The sequence below is a fragment of the Ornithorhynchus anatinus genome, chromosome 1 (assembly GCF_004115215.2).
Source record: "Ornithorhynchus anatinus isolate Pmale09 chromosome 1, mOrnAna1.pri.v4, whole genome shotgun sequence".
Taxonomy (NCBI): Eukaryota; Metazoa; Chordata; class Mammalia; order Monotremata; family Ornithorhynchidae; genus Ornithorhynchus; species Ornithorhynchus anatinus.
In genome coordinates this window covers 57,524,909-57,538,537 of record NC_041728.1, presented here as the reverse complement: position 1 = coordinate 57,538,537, position 13,629 = coordinate 57,524,909, and positions in this window count along the sequence as shown.

The window sequence follows — 13,629 nt, the reverse complement described above, 5'->3', positions numbered from 1 at the left end:
TTTAATACAGTGCTCTGCATACCCTAAGTGCTCCCATAAATATCATTGATTGAATGTTTAATTTCTGTTGTTTTATTTAGGTGAGTAGTTTCACCTCGCAAAAGTTACATGAGAAAGAAAAGAGTCTTATTGTATTTTATCACCTTAAAGTATTTTCCTCCTTTCTACAACATCTGAACTAAAATGACATTATCATTAACTAGTAAAAACGAATGTAAGAAACAGCCACACCCTGACTTCCTCCAAATGCTAAATTCGTCTTAATCTTCATTTTTTTTAAGTACTAAGAAGATGCCAGCTGTAAGACTATTCCTTCTAATCACTGATTTTCATTTAATGAAAAATAATTCACTAAATTAAATTAGACTACATAGACATTAACTCATCCTCTAGTAAATCTGTTTAATCACAACTTTTAAAGAAATATCATCATTTAATAGTTGGGATATTTGTCATGAACAGGAGGTGGCTTTACTTCCCTTGTCCATAATTTTTACTGTACTCTCCTAAGCGCTTAGTACAGTGCTTTGCACACAGTAAGTGTTCAATAAATACAACTCAATCAATGAATAATTCTTTGTAATTTCAGAAGAATCACCCTTGACCCTTTGTGCCTGAAGAAACGAAATCCTAGGGTTAAGAGAGCTGTTTGAAAGCATTCCTCTTCGATAGTAATTTATATGCAGATGTTTAGTTCTTTCTTACAGACCCTTAATTGTCATTTACACAGATTCCACTTAAGAGCATAGCTTCATCACAAATGGAACAGCATTAACTTTCCTCTATATCTCGATTAGGCATGTTTGTAGTGGCACCTAAAGGTGATCAAGATGTGTCATATTGGATGGAGCAACACTGCCTAGTGGCAAAAGCATGGGTTTGAGAGTCAGAGGACGTGGGTTCTAATCTCAACTCTGCCACTTGTCTACTGTGTGACCTTGAGCAAGTCACTTCACTTCTTAGGGCCTCAGTTCCCTCATCTGGATAATGGGGATTAATACTGTGAGCCCCATGTGTGACAGGGATTGTGTCCAACCCGATTACCTTGTATCTACCCAGTGCTTGGAACAGTGACTGACACATAGTACGTGTATAACAGATACCATTATTACTATTAAGCAGGAATAGAAAAGTACTTTCTCAGAGGTCAGAATCCTGAAGACCTCAAACTCTGTATTTAAATGTGGGAATAGGGGGCTAGTACACTGGCACAATTAGTGTGAGACTGAAGAGCAGGAGAGGCATTCAGAAATGACCCTGGGAGTCAGAAGGCCATGGGTTCCAATTCCAGCTCTGCCACATGTCTGCTGTGTGACCTTGGGTAAGTCACTTCACTTCTCTGGGCCTCAGTTACCTCATCTGTAAAATGGGGATCGAGACTGTGAGCCCCATGTGGGACAGGGACTGGGTCCTACCCGATTTGCTTGTAACCACCCCAGTGCTTAATACAGGGCTTGGCACATAGTAAGTGCTTAACAAATACCACAGTTATTATTATTATTAATAATAAATCCATGTGTCTTTGATATCATATTGGCAAAATTATTTTAAATGCTTTGCAAATCTAATGGGCAGAGGCACAGTCTTCTCTGCTTATGCTTTTTGGAATTAAGTTGCATGACTGTGCTTTCCTCCCTAAAATGTGTAAATGTGTAAATTATGTTAAGACAGATTGCGAACACAAGTTGAAGAAATAAAAAATATGGTGCCTTCTTACAGGAAGGGTGTAGAGGTGTGGCCTGATGTTAGGTGCTGAAGGGGAGCTGGCTTCCCCCCCAACCCCACCACCACCTTCAAATATTTATGGAAAGGGGAATTATTCCAGGAAAGGAACTTGGGGTTCTATTTCTGAATTGTGAGAAGCCAACGATCCCTATTACGTGCTGGTGTAAGGCTGCCTATTATGGGCTGCATATCAGTATTGAAAGGTTACGTAAGAACTCTTTTCCAAACTGTATTTAATTTCATTCCGGCCTCCCCCACATGCCATTTCACAATGAGAACTTCACTGGCATATGCAAAATCTTGGCCCCCGAGAAGTTCAGAAGAAAAGAGAATCAGAACCATATCATTATCTTCACAGAGAAGAGCTGCCCCAGACTTAATAGGATGGCAACATCAATGACACTCACAAAGATCTGCTGCTTAGACCATTCCAAAGAAATAAAAGGAATTTGCCAAGCTCTGGAACTTTCCAGGAAGGCACTGTAAGCATAGAACATCAAGTGCAAGTTGATCATTTCAAATAGACTAAAAGCTGATTGGTTGGGATGAAAATTTGGGAGTCTCTGCCCAACCTTTTCTGCTCAAATCTGGTTTCGTTAAATCCTTCAAGGTCCGTGTTTGGCATCTGCCATATTATCACTAAACTATCCAAACCAATATAGATAGTTCAACTTCTTTTTCCATTTCTACAAAAATGAAGAACTAGAGAAGCACTTTGGGATGGCATGAAAAAAATTTTACCATGTGAATGTCCTGTGATTACTCCAGTATCAAAACAGAAAAACACAAGATGCTTAAGAAGTTAGAAGGGTGTCTCTCTAAAAATGACTTAGACTTTTTTTTCCCTCTCTTCATACTCTCTTAGATCACAGAGTTTGGGTGGTTTGGGGATGTCCAGTCAATCAGTCGAACAATGGTATTTAATGAGTGCTTATCGTGTGCAGATCTCTGAACTAAGCAGGTGGAGAGTACAATATAACAAAATTGGTAGACACATTTCTTAACCACAAGAAGCTCACAGTCTAGAGGGGGAGACAGACATTAAATAGATAAACTACAGATATGTAAATAAGTGCTGTGAGGCTCAGGGAGGGGTGAATAAAGGGTGCATATCAGAGCTAGGGCTATGTGGGAGGGAGTCAGAGAAGAGGAAATGAGGGCTTAGTTGGGGAAGACCTCTTAGAAGGGATGTGCTTTTAATAAGGAATGGAAGGTGGGGAGAGTGATCGTCTGTCAGATATGAATAGGGAGGGCATTCCAGGCCAGGGGCAGGAAGTGGGTGAGAGGTCAGTAGTGAGATAGATGAGATCAAGATACAGTAAGTAGGTTGGCACTGGAAGAGCAAAGTGTGTGGGTTGAGTCATAGAAGGAAATCAGAGAGGTGAGGTAGGAGGGAGCAAAGTGATTGAGTGCTTAAAGTGCTTTTATGGACATTCTGTTGGATGAGGAGGTGGAAGTTCTTGAAAAATGGGGAAACATGGACTGAATGGTTTTGTAGAAAAATGTTCCAGGCAACAGAATGCAGTATGGATCAAAGTTGGGAGAGACAGGAGGCAGGGAGGTCAGCAAGGAGGCTGATGCAGTAATCAAGATGAGATAGGGTAAGTGCTTGGATTAATGTAGTAGTTTGGATGGAAAGGAAAAGATGGATTTTAGTGATGTTTTCAATCAATCAGTAGTATTTATTTACTTACCATGGGCACAGCACTGTGATCAATAAATATCGATAGATAGCAATTGGTACTTTTATTGCCTCTGTGTTCTAATTATGACACTCATGATGGCTATTCTTAAATGGGAATCTGGTTAATTTTGTTTGGATTTTTAGCTTGAAGACTTAAGTCAAATGGGAAAGCAGAATAATGGAATTGGTACCTAGTATCTAGGCTTCTCCCTCATTTCACTAAATCTTGAGGAAGAACCATGATGGAAGCAAATATTTTAATGAAGGAGGATTTACTGGAGCAGATTCTCTTCGAAAATAGCCAGCTACCTGAAAAAGACTTGAATATTTGGTTTAACAGATCTGATGATTGCAGAGGACCCATCGTTTGTACACTGCCTTTACCCAGATGTTTCTGTCAGAGAATGTCATTTATCAGAAAACTATTTCAAAAGAACTTTAACAATTTTGTTTCCACAGTGATTGATTTCAGATACTTGTGTGATGTTCCCACTAGATACTTGGGCTATGTTTAGCTTAATGGGTTATGTAATCACATCCACACTTCATTGGAACAGAATTTTTATTAGGATCAAAAATATTTTCTAGTCATATTTGAACTTTTTGATGACTGGAACTTCAGAACTACATCTTTATGGAAATCTTAAAAACCGGAGAAAAGCAAATCTGAAAGCACTTCCATTCTCCTAAAGAAAAAGCATTCTTCAAAATGACTGACCAGTTAAAGAACTTTAAGCAACTGGGCAAGGTATGAGGCGCAGAATGCACAGTGGCCTGTCACATTTCTGGAGACTCGAGAGGGGACTGTGTCTGAAAGTATGGTTAAGAATAAGGAAATGTTGCAGGTAAAAGATGAGTCCATGAAGGCAGTTATGCAGACTTGCTCCTGACTTTAAAATAAGGACAACAACTTTGTCCATTTTTTTGCCTTTTTTTCCCCCCACATCTACTGCTTTAGAAAACAAGAAGAACACTTACTCAACAGATTACAATTTGACCTTCTACCTATGGCGATTTGTAGGGATCTGATGTTCACACAGATGGATTTCAATAATTTCTCTAATAAACTAGTCCTAGACCCAGTGTCCTTTTATACCAGGAGAATGTGTAGCCTTTTAAAAAACATTTATTTTTTCCAGTGAGCTGAGAAGAGTGACTCTGTAAAAGTCACACTTGTCCTCTCTCCCTCTGTTCTTCCATCCAATGTTTGGTTTTGTTTTGTTCTTGGAAAGGGGGAGAGCCTTTATTGAAAAATGTAATAGGTATTAACATTATCATAATTATCTTATAGTTATTACAATGATCATAATTATATTCTCATTACAGCTACTGTTTAAAAAACAGCCTACATGGGAAAATGTCTCGTTGGTACTTTTGCAACCGTAAGGGTGTTTACCATTGTTAGCCTGGCAAGTTTCCAGCCTGGGTAATTGCATTCTGCTCACCAAAAACTCCCTGTAGTTTTAACTGGATAGGGTATCCCTCATTTCCTGTTCAAAAACAGCTGGGTTGTGTGGTTGTTGAACAGCTGCCATATATTTACCCCAGAGGTGGCTGCATTTCAATACTGGTGGAAGCAATCCCTGTCTATTACCGTACTGGGAAACCGACAGAATATTGAGATGTTATCTTTCACCACGATGTTTGATCCAATAGAATAAAATTTATCCTTAAGTCCCATAATTTTTAATGAATAGTATGCTCCGAATGCAAAGTCAAGTATGATCCTGCACCCCAGCTGCCAATCCTATACCCCAGCTGCTAGGATTTCAGTCATCGAAAGGACTACCCCCTTACTCCCCCCCAACTCCACCCATTGGTTGAGTCTCTCTACAGAACCTATTAATCACTTAATTTCTGATGAGATCCTCCAGTTGGAATGAAAGATGAAAAAAAGACAAGACCTCCTGAACTGTGATCTCACAGATGTATTCTTGAATGAGAACATTATTCTGTTTACGTGATGCTTAGTGAAAGGGACTATGTGGATTTTTGTGGCTTCGTGCAGGCATCCCATAAAACCCCACACAGAAGATGAAACATGACACTTGCTTTGTAAGCGATCCAAGAATCCTACCCCCAATCCATACGCTTCATATGTATGCAATCAACTTTTATTGGTTCTTGAATTACATTCTCGTGAGCATGAATCTTCCCCTTCCAATCTGAGCACAATACAAAGTTTGACAGTGTCATTAATAAAGGACTGCCTGGCTCAGGGAAACCAAAAAGTTTGTACAAACCATTCTATTGGTGCTTTTGCTTATGCCAAGAGAGTATAGACTAAAACAACCGGAGCTGTTGTACAGATTCTGACTGATCATCTGGGGAGCAGAGTGGGAGTTTCTCTGTGCAAATGATGAGGCTGAAGGAGAGCAGGGAATAGAGCTTTTGGTCACTGGCAGTGGCCATTTTTTCTACACTCCAGCTGAAAGGGAATTATCACTAAGGACTCACTCTCCATCCACCTGACCCGTTAAATGTGGAGTCAGGGCTCCTATAAAGTAGGATTTATATTCTTGGAGAATCCACGCTAAGGAAAACTGATATTATAGTACTCACCCCAGGCACAGTGCTACAACTGTGTGTATATCCATTTCGTCCAACACTGCATTAAGTCTCTCTAGATAGGTACTTGCTGTCTGAAGAATGTTCCATATTCGTCCAACACTGCATTAAGTCTCTCTAGATAGGTACTTGCTGTCTGAAGAATGTTCCATATTTCTACCTTTGAATTCTATTTAAAATGTGGAATGAAATGACTGCGTATGATCCTGGGTCATAACTTGCTTGATCCTGGGGTGTAACCCTCACTGGTGCTGCTATCCTTAGTGAGCAACCGAAGGCCCATGTGGAAGGAAACTTTGTATAGCCAACTCTTCCCACCGTCTTCTAGCCAATAGACCCTGTTCCAGCACTGAAACAGTGGAACGGAAGGAGAGTGTATGTAGTGTGGTGGCCAACAGGAAGTGCAACTCCCCATCCAACAACAGTTACCTCAAGAGAAGGGCCAAGGGGTTATTTGAGCAAATTGGGGTGACATGATAATAATGTGGGTATTTGTTAAGCGCTTACTATGTGCAGAGCACGGGTAGATACAGGGTAATCAGGTTGCCCCCTGTGGGGCTCACAGTTAATCCCCATTTTACAGATGAGGTAACTGAGGCCCAGAGAAGTTAAGTGACTTGCCCACAGTCACACAGCTGGCAAGTGGCAGAGCAGGGATTTGAACCCATGACCTCTCACTCCCAAGCCCAGGCTCTTTCCACTGAGCCACGCTGCTTCTCTGATGTGATGTGAGGGAGGGAAATGGAACAGGTTCACCACCTGGAATGGCCCCAGTCAGTCAACCGTTTTTCTTGAGTGCTTACTGTGTGTAGAGCACGGTACTCAGCACTTGGGAGAGTACAATATAACAGACTTGGTAGAAATTTAAACTAGTGGATAAAGATCAGTGTGGGAGCCAGAGAACCTAGGTTCTAATCCTGGCTCTGCTACTCAATAATAATGTTGGTGTTTATGAAATGCTTACAGTGTGCCAAGCACTGTTCTAAGCACTGGGGTAGATACAAGGTAATTAGGTTGTCCCACAAGGGGCTCACAGTCTTCATCCTCATTTTACAGATGAGGTGACCGAGGCACAGAGAAGTTAAGTGGTCACACAGCTGACAAGTGGCAGAGCCGCGATTAGAACCCAAGACCTCTGACTCCCAAGCCCAGGCTCTTTCCACTAAGCCACACTGCATCTTTACACTTCTCACACTTGCCTCCTGTGTGACCTCGGGCAAGTCACTTAACTCTCTGCACCTCAGTTTCCTCCACTGCAAAATGGGGATTCAATACCTGTTCTACTCCTAACTTAGACCGTGAGCCCCAGGTGAGACAGAGACTGTATTCACCCTGATTAACTTGTACTTATCCCAGCACTTGGAACAGTGTTTGGCACTTAGTAAGTGCTTAACAAATAACTTAAAAAAGGGAGCTAATAGTCTAGATACTGGGGCCCCAGGACTCCATATTCTGATTTTGTCCATTGAGCCAAACTGAATATTCAGAACTTGATTTCTTTGTTCAAAGAAAGTTTAGTGTTGTTTTAGGTTCACCTCCTCTCTGATGCCCCCAATGGAAATTGCACCTTGGTATTTCCCAGAGAGCAGGCAGGAAAGGTAGGAGTTTGCTAGTAGCTCTGTCAATAAATGATATTTATTGAACACTTCCCTGCTGAAAAACACTGTACTAATCTCTTGGGTGACTGCCACAGACTTAAAATAGACACAATTCTCCTCTAAGAATTTGCAACCCAGTGTGGGAGACAAACACCAAAGTAAATTACAAATTGGGGGGAAGCAATAGAGTTTAAAGATATGATTGCGGAGGGGAAGGGGTGGGGTGGTGGAGCGGTGGTTGAGTATATAAGTGCTTAGGTGAAGCCAAAGTGCTGAAGCATCACAAGATGGGGAAATTGGGTGGGGAGATGAAAAATCAATCAGGGAAGGTTTTCTGGAGAAGAGATGAGTCTGAAAAGAGAAGAGATTTTCTTGGTGTGAAGTAAGAGGAAAGCCATGACCAAGACATGGTTGTCAAGAGAGGTGAGAGTGAGTTTCGGAGAACAAGTTGGCTTGAGAGGAGAGAAATGGTGGGGCTGGGGGTGTCGTTGGAGAAGAATGAGGAAAAGTAAGAATTGATTGAGTGCCTTGAAATCAGTGGTCAGGAGAGACGCAGAAGGCTGATTCAATAGTCATTCAGAATATGACAAGTCCCGGGATCGGCATAGAGGAAGTTTGGAGAGATGAAGGGGAGGATTCGGGGATGTTGGGAAGAAAAGAAATGAAAAATTTGGTAATTTACTGAATAAGGGTAGGTGAAAGAGAATTAGGAGTCAAGAATATTGAGAGAGAGAGAGAGAGAGAGAGAGAGAGAGATGGGGTATGGTGGTGTTGTCAACAGTATAGAAAAGTTAGGAGAAGGAGAGAATTTAAGAGGATTTGAGGGCTCTACCAAAATAATGGGTGGGAAAAATTACATGGACAAAAAATGATTTTATGACCAATATATGATCCTAAAAAAATACTGATCTCCTGCTGAACCAGACTTTTAGAGTTCATTGAATGTTCCTGAATTGTGCATTTCCTTAAGGAGCATTTTTGCAACAGTTAAGGAATGTTAGCATTGCTGTATGTGTAGTCGGTTTATGAAGCATTATTACAGTTGAAAAGACTGATGTGTGATCCATAATTTCTTGAGATTCTAATCCCAGTTCTGCCACTTGCCTACTGTGTGGCCTTGGGTCACTTAGTTTTCTGTGCCTCAGTTTCTTCTTCTGTAAAATGGGAATCCAAATACCTATTCTCCCACCCTCTTAGACTGTGAGTCCTGTGAGGGACAGAGAATGATTGCATTGTACTTATCCCGGTGCTTGGCACAGTGTGTGGCACTAGTGAGCTTTTAATAAATGCCACAATTACTCTTATTATCACTATTATTATTTTAATCATGATTGTCATTATACCATAGTGAGTACAAATTATATAGGGTGAAATCAGCTGCCAAATAATGGAGCCATTTGCCATATTGTGAGCATTTTTCCACATGGAGTGGATAGGCAATGTAGCAGTTCCCAAAATCCCTACCAAGGAGATAGATTTATGTAATAGGCATACCACTTTCCTATCGACACAGATTTTTATGTCTTTATTTTCTAGTGGGGAACCACTTTTGTGGAACAATTTTCAAACATCTGCTCTTCGTTTTAAGTCCATTTCATATTTATCTCAAAAGAGAAGGACACAAGAGCTCTATATCCTAAACGATGTGCCTTCTAGCTTGAAGATTTAATATCAATCTTCTTTCTGAGACTGTATCTTAACTGAATATACAAGTGCAGTCACCAGGATAGCTATCTTACATCTTGAACTGTCTTCTTCAAAATGATGAATATCCATTGGTTGCATTAAGAGTCTTTTTATGATTCTTTTCATTGTTGCACTAGGCTCTGGTTTTCGTCCTCAGGAATGATTTTATCTCCACGCCATGGATACTTCATCAAAAATGCACGATATTCCTCATTACTCCAAGCATTTGATTCTTTAGTAACTTCTAAATCTTTGCTTTTGCTGATCAGGAATGTCATTAATATCAGAGTCCTGAAAGGAGTTCAGTGCAGCTATCCAAATCTTGAGAAGAATGGATATATAGACAGAGGAGAGTAGGAACAGAAAATAGCTTCCACAGTTAGAGGCTTAAACCAGACTGGTGTCAATTCCAGTTAAGGATTTTGAGCTTCTTTCTTCCAGAGGTGCTAGAAATGAAAGGAGAACCCCGAGAGAGAGATGCCTGGGCTACATCAGAGATTGAGCAAATATGTTAACAGGAAGGAGCGTGCCCTAGTGGATAGAGCATGGGCCGAGGAATCGGAAGGACTTGGGTTCTAATCCCGTCCCCTCCGCTTGTCTCCTATGCAACCTAGTGCAAACCACTTCACTTCTCTGGGCCTCAGTTACCTCATTTGTAAAATGGGGGTTAAGACGGTGAGCCCCATGTGGACTGCTTCCAACCTGATTATCTTGTATCTACCCCAGCACTTAGTACAGTGCCAGGCACATAGTGAGCCCTTAAATGCCATGAAACAAAATAAGAGAGAGAATATCAAGTTTCGATTCAGTGGCTTTAAGTAAGAGTTCAGGTTACCCACTGCTAATTCTACTGAGAAGCAGTGTGGTCTAGTAGAAAAACATGGGGTTAGCAATCAGGAGACCTGGAGCCTGTGTGACTTTGGACCAGCATGTAGAACTCATAATAATAATATGGATTGAGCCCACTGGGTGCAGTACACTAAACTAAGCACTTAGAAAAGTATTAGACATGTTTTCTGCTCACAAGCTTACCCTCTCAAGGGAACCACAGTCATGAAAATATTTACAAAAAGAGTAATCAGAATAAATAAACCCTGCAGTTGATTTTACATATATACACAAGTGTTGAGGGAGGGTACAAGTAAATCCGTATGTGTCAGAGGTAGCTGATGGGTTAATAGGACAACCTTTCCATCTCAATTTTAGCATCTGTAACCACGAACAATGAAGTTCTGTAACATAGCGAGCCTCCCAGCATCACAGCTATGTTCACCTCAATTCAGCTCTGCTAGGTAGTAACAAATGAAGAGAATGAGTGACAAAATACCCAAACAACTATATGGGGATGTGAAAGACTGTAAACCTGTTATGGGCAGGGAACATATGTGCTAACTCTGTTATATTGTACTCTCCCAAGAACTTATAACAGTGCTCTGCACATAGTAAGCACTCAATAAATACTACTGATTGATTGAGAAACTGAAGGTGAGAGCAGAGGAATTTTTTTAACAAAAAAGTGAAACAAAGCTTCACATGATGCTGCACTCCCAGCTGAAAACTGGGAGTCATTTGCAGAGGATAGATCAGGCTGGCACTCTGCTCTTAAGGAGTGGATATTTTCAAATAAAAACGTCATAAGGAATAAGAGTGTCAAGGAGCCGCAAGAGAAAACTGCAAACATTAAGGAACAGCCTTTTTATGTGTGGAACTGTGGGTCTCACTAGTCTTACACTGTGGGTCTTAAACAATAGTAAGTACTATATGACCTAGTTAGCCTCACATTCACTCTTAGGTGAATTTCACCATCAGTTTTGTCTTTTAATACTAAAGGCAATGTTGGGAAGCAGGAGTTGATAGAGTGGCGAGAAAGCGATGGGGGTGGCCTAGGAGACGTTTATACCTGGCAGTTTTGAATTTGCCAATAGAGTAGTTGGCCAGGACATCGGGGATTAGAGACGGAAGTGGCAGGGACACTGGAGACCTCAGGAGGAAGTGGAAGGTTTGGAAATGTTATAGGTGATTGTGGGAGTCAATGAGGGAGGAATAGAAGAGTCTTCGATCTGAAGAAAGATTAGTGATTGGAGGACATAATGAATGTTCCCCAGCAAACCCTCCCAGTCAAGGCCCCATGACATTACCTTAGTTAAAGACAAGTGGGGTAATTTCCCAGCATTCCCAGTGGAAGTATGAGAGTGGCCAGATCTGCTTTAAACATGTTTTCTATTTGTTTTTCGATGCAAACCCCCCAGGGGCTGTGTGTTACTCTAGTCAGAAAGTAGCATCAAGGGGGTACTGAGACACAGGTGGTATTTTGGCAGAACCAAGGTTATTTCCAAATTCTGACCACAAGTATTTTCATTAAATATACCATTTGGAGCCAGAATTATCATTCCAGGCACTAAGCATGCCCTTGATCTCTCCCTCTAGGCTGTAAACACGTTGTGGGGAGGGAATTTTTTATTGTTGTATTGTACTCTCCGAAACGCTTAGTATAGTGCTCTGCACAAGGTAAGTGCTCAATAAATACGATTGACTGGCTGACTAAAAGGAATAAAAATGAATCTTTGCTCATGGCTATGTCAAATGGATAGATTTTTGAGAGTTCCAAAGTTGTTACCCTTTGCCTGAAGTTGTAAAAGTCCCAAAGCTCGCTGGATTGGATCCCTGTGTTTTAGTATCAAAGAACTGATAATTAAAGATTGTCCTGTCCAGTTCCCTGTCTCCATTTCAGGCAGCTGGACATCTGAACTATTAGGGGTTACACATGCTCAACAAGAGAGGATTGGACTCCCTGTGTGTGTTCAGTCTTCACATACTAAGAATTTGGTGATTACTATATTATTTGTACATTAATTTTCAGATTATCTTGAAATTATTTTCAATCATTTGAAAATAAATCCTATTTTCAAAGCAGTTGTAGGACTTCCAAAATGTCCTTTGATAGACTGTTCCAGCATTTAATCAATAAACAGTAAGGGAGATTTTCTAACTAAATACTCTTGCTGCAATGTAAGGTGGTTTTCTCCTGTTCCCTGTGAGTGAACAATATAAATTATCTCAGTCTCAAGTGTAAATATATAATGTGATTAAAATCCATCTTCCAATTAAAATTGCTTTATTCCTGTTATCTGGATTATCAGTATTTTAAAATAGTTTATATTTTGATAAGGCTTTTTCCCCACTCCCACACTTCAAAATGGTAAACTATGAAGTGACTTCTTTTTATCCCTTGGGCTAATAATATAGGATTATTAAGAAATATAATTTATCTTCAAGTTACTTGTTATTTCTTCACCTAGTGGGTTAGCATGAAATAAACTAGACCCATGCCTCCTTATCACCCATAAACAAAACCCATACTCTTACTGGTTCTAGATCCATGCCTCCTTAATAACTGTGGTATTTGTTAGATGCTGCTTATATACCAAGCACCATACCAAGCCCTGGGATAGATACAAGATCATCAGATTGGACACAGTCCCTGTCCCACATGGGGGTCACATTCTTAGTAAGAGGCAGAACAGAATCTCTATGTTACAGGTGAGAAAACTGAGGCAAAGAGAAGCTAAGTGAGTTGCCCAAGGTTGCACAAAAGGCAAGTGGCTGAGGCAGGATTAGAACCCAGGTCCTCTGATTCCCAGGCCCATGCTTTCTCCTTATGGGGTCTAGACTCATACTCTTGCAGGTTCTAGATCCATGCCTCCTTAGTAATTGTGGTATTGGCTAGGTGTTTATTATGTGCCAAGCACTGTATCTAGCCCTGGGGTAGATACAAAATAATCAGGCTACCTAGACACAGTTCCTGTCCCACAAGGGGCATACAATCTAAGCAGGAGGTGAACAGATTTCTCATTTTACAGATGAGAAAACTGAGGCAAAGCAAATTTAGGCGAGTTGCCCATGGTCACACAGCAGGCAAGTGGCTGAGTCAGGATTAGAGTCCAAGTCCTCTAATTCCCAGATCTATGCTCTTTCCAATAGACCACAAACTCCTCCCTAGTTTCAGGGGCTAGATCCACATCTCCCAAGGTTCTGGTGCTAGATCTATATACTTCCTTGGGGCCAGGCTCTAGAGCCAAGCCTCCTCGAGTGTGGGATTTGCAATTCCTTAGATTGGCAATCCAGACTTCCCCCCGCCCTTTGGTGTCAGATTTTCAAATTCTGCCTACCTGAGTTTCTCTTTCTAAATCTATTTGGCTGCATGACCCTGGGAAGCATACCGCAATAGCCAAACATAGGAAAATGTTTTGAAGAACATATTGATCGTGAATGACTCTGTGCGGGGTTGCTGAAATCTTCCTTTAACAAAACCTGAGAGTCTAAATAATAAGACTATCTCCTTCAAATATCTGGTTTATTAGTTACATG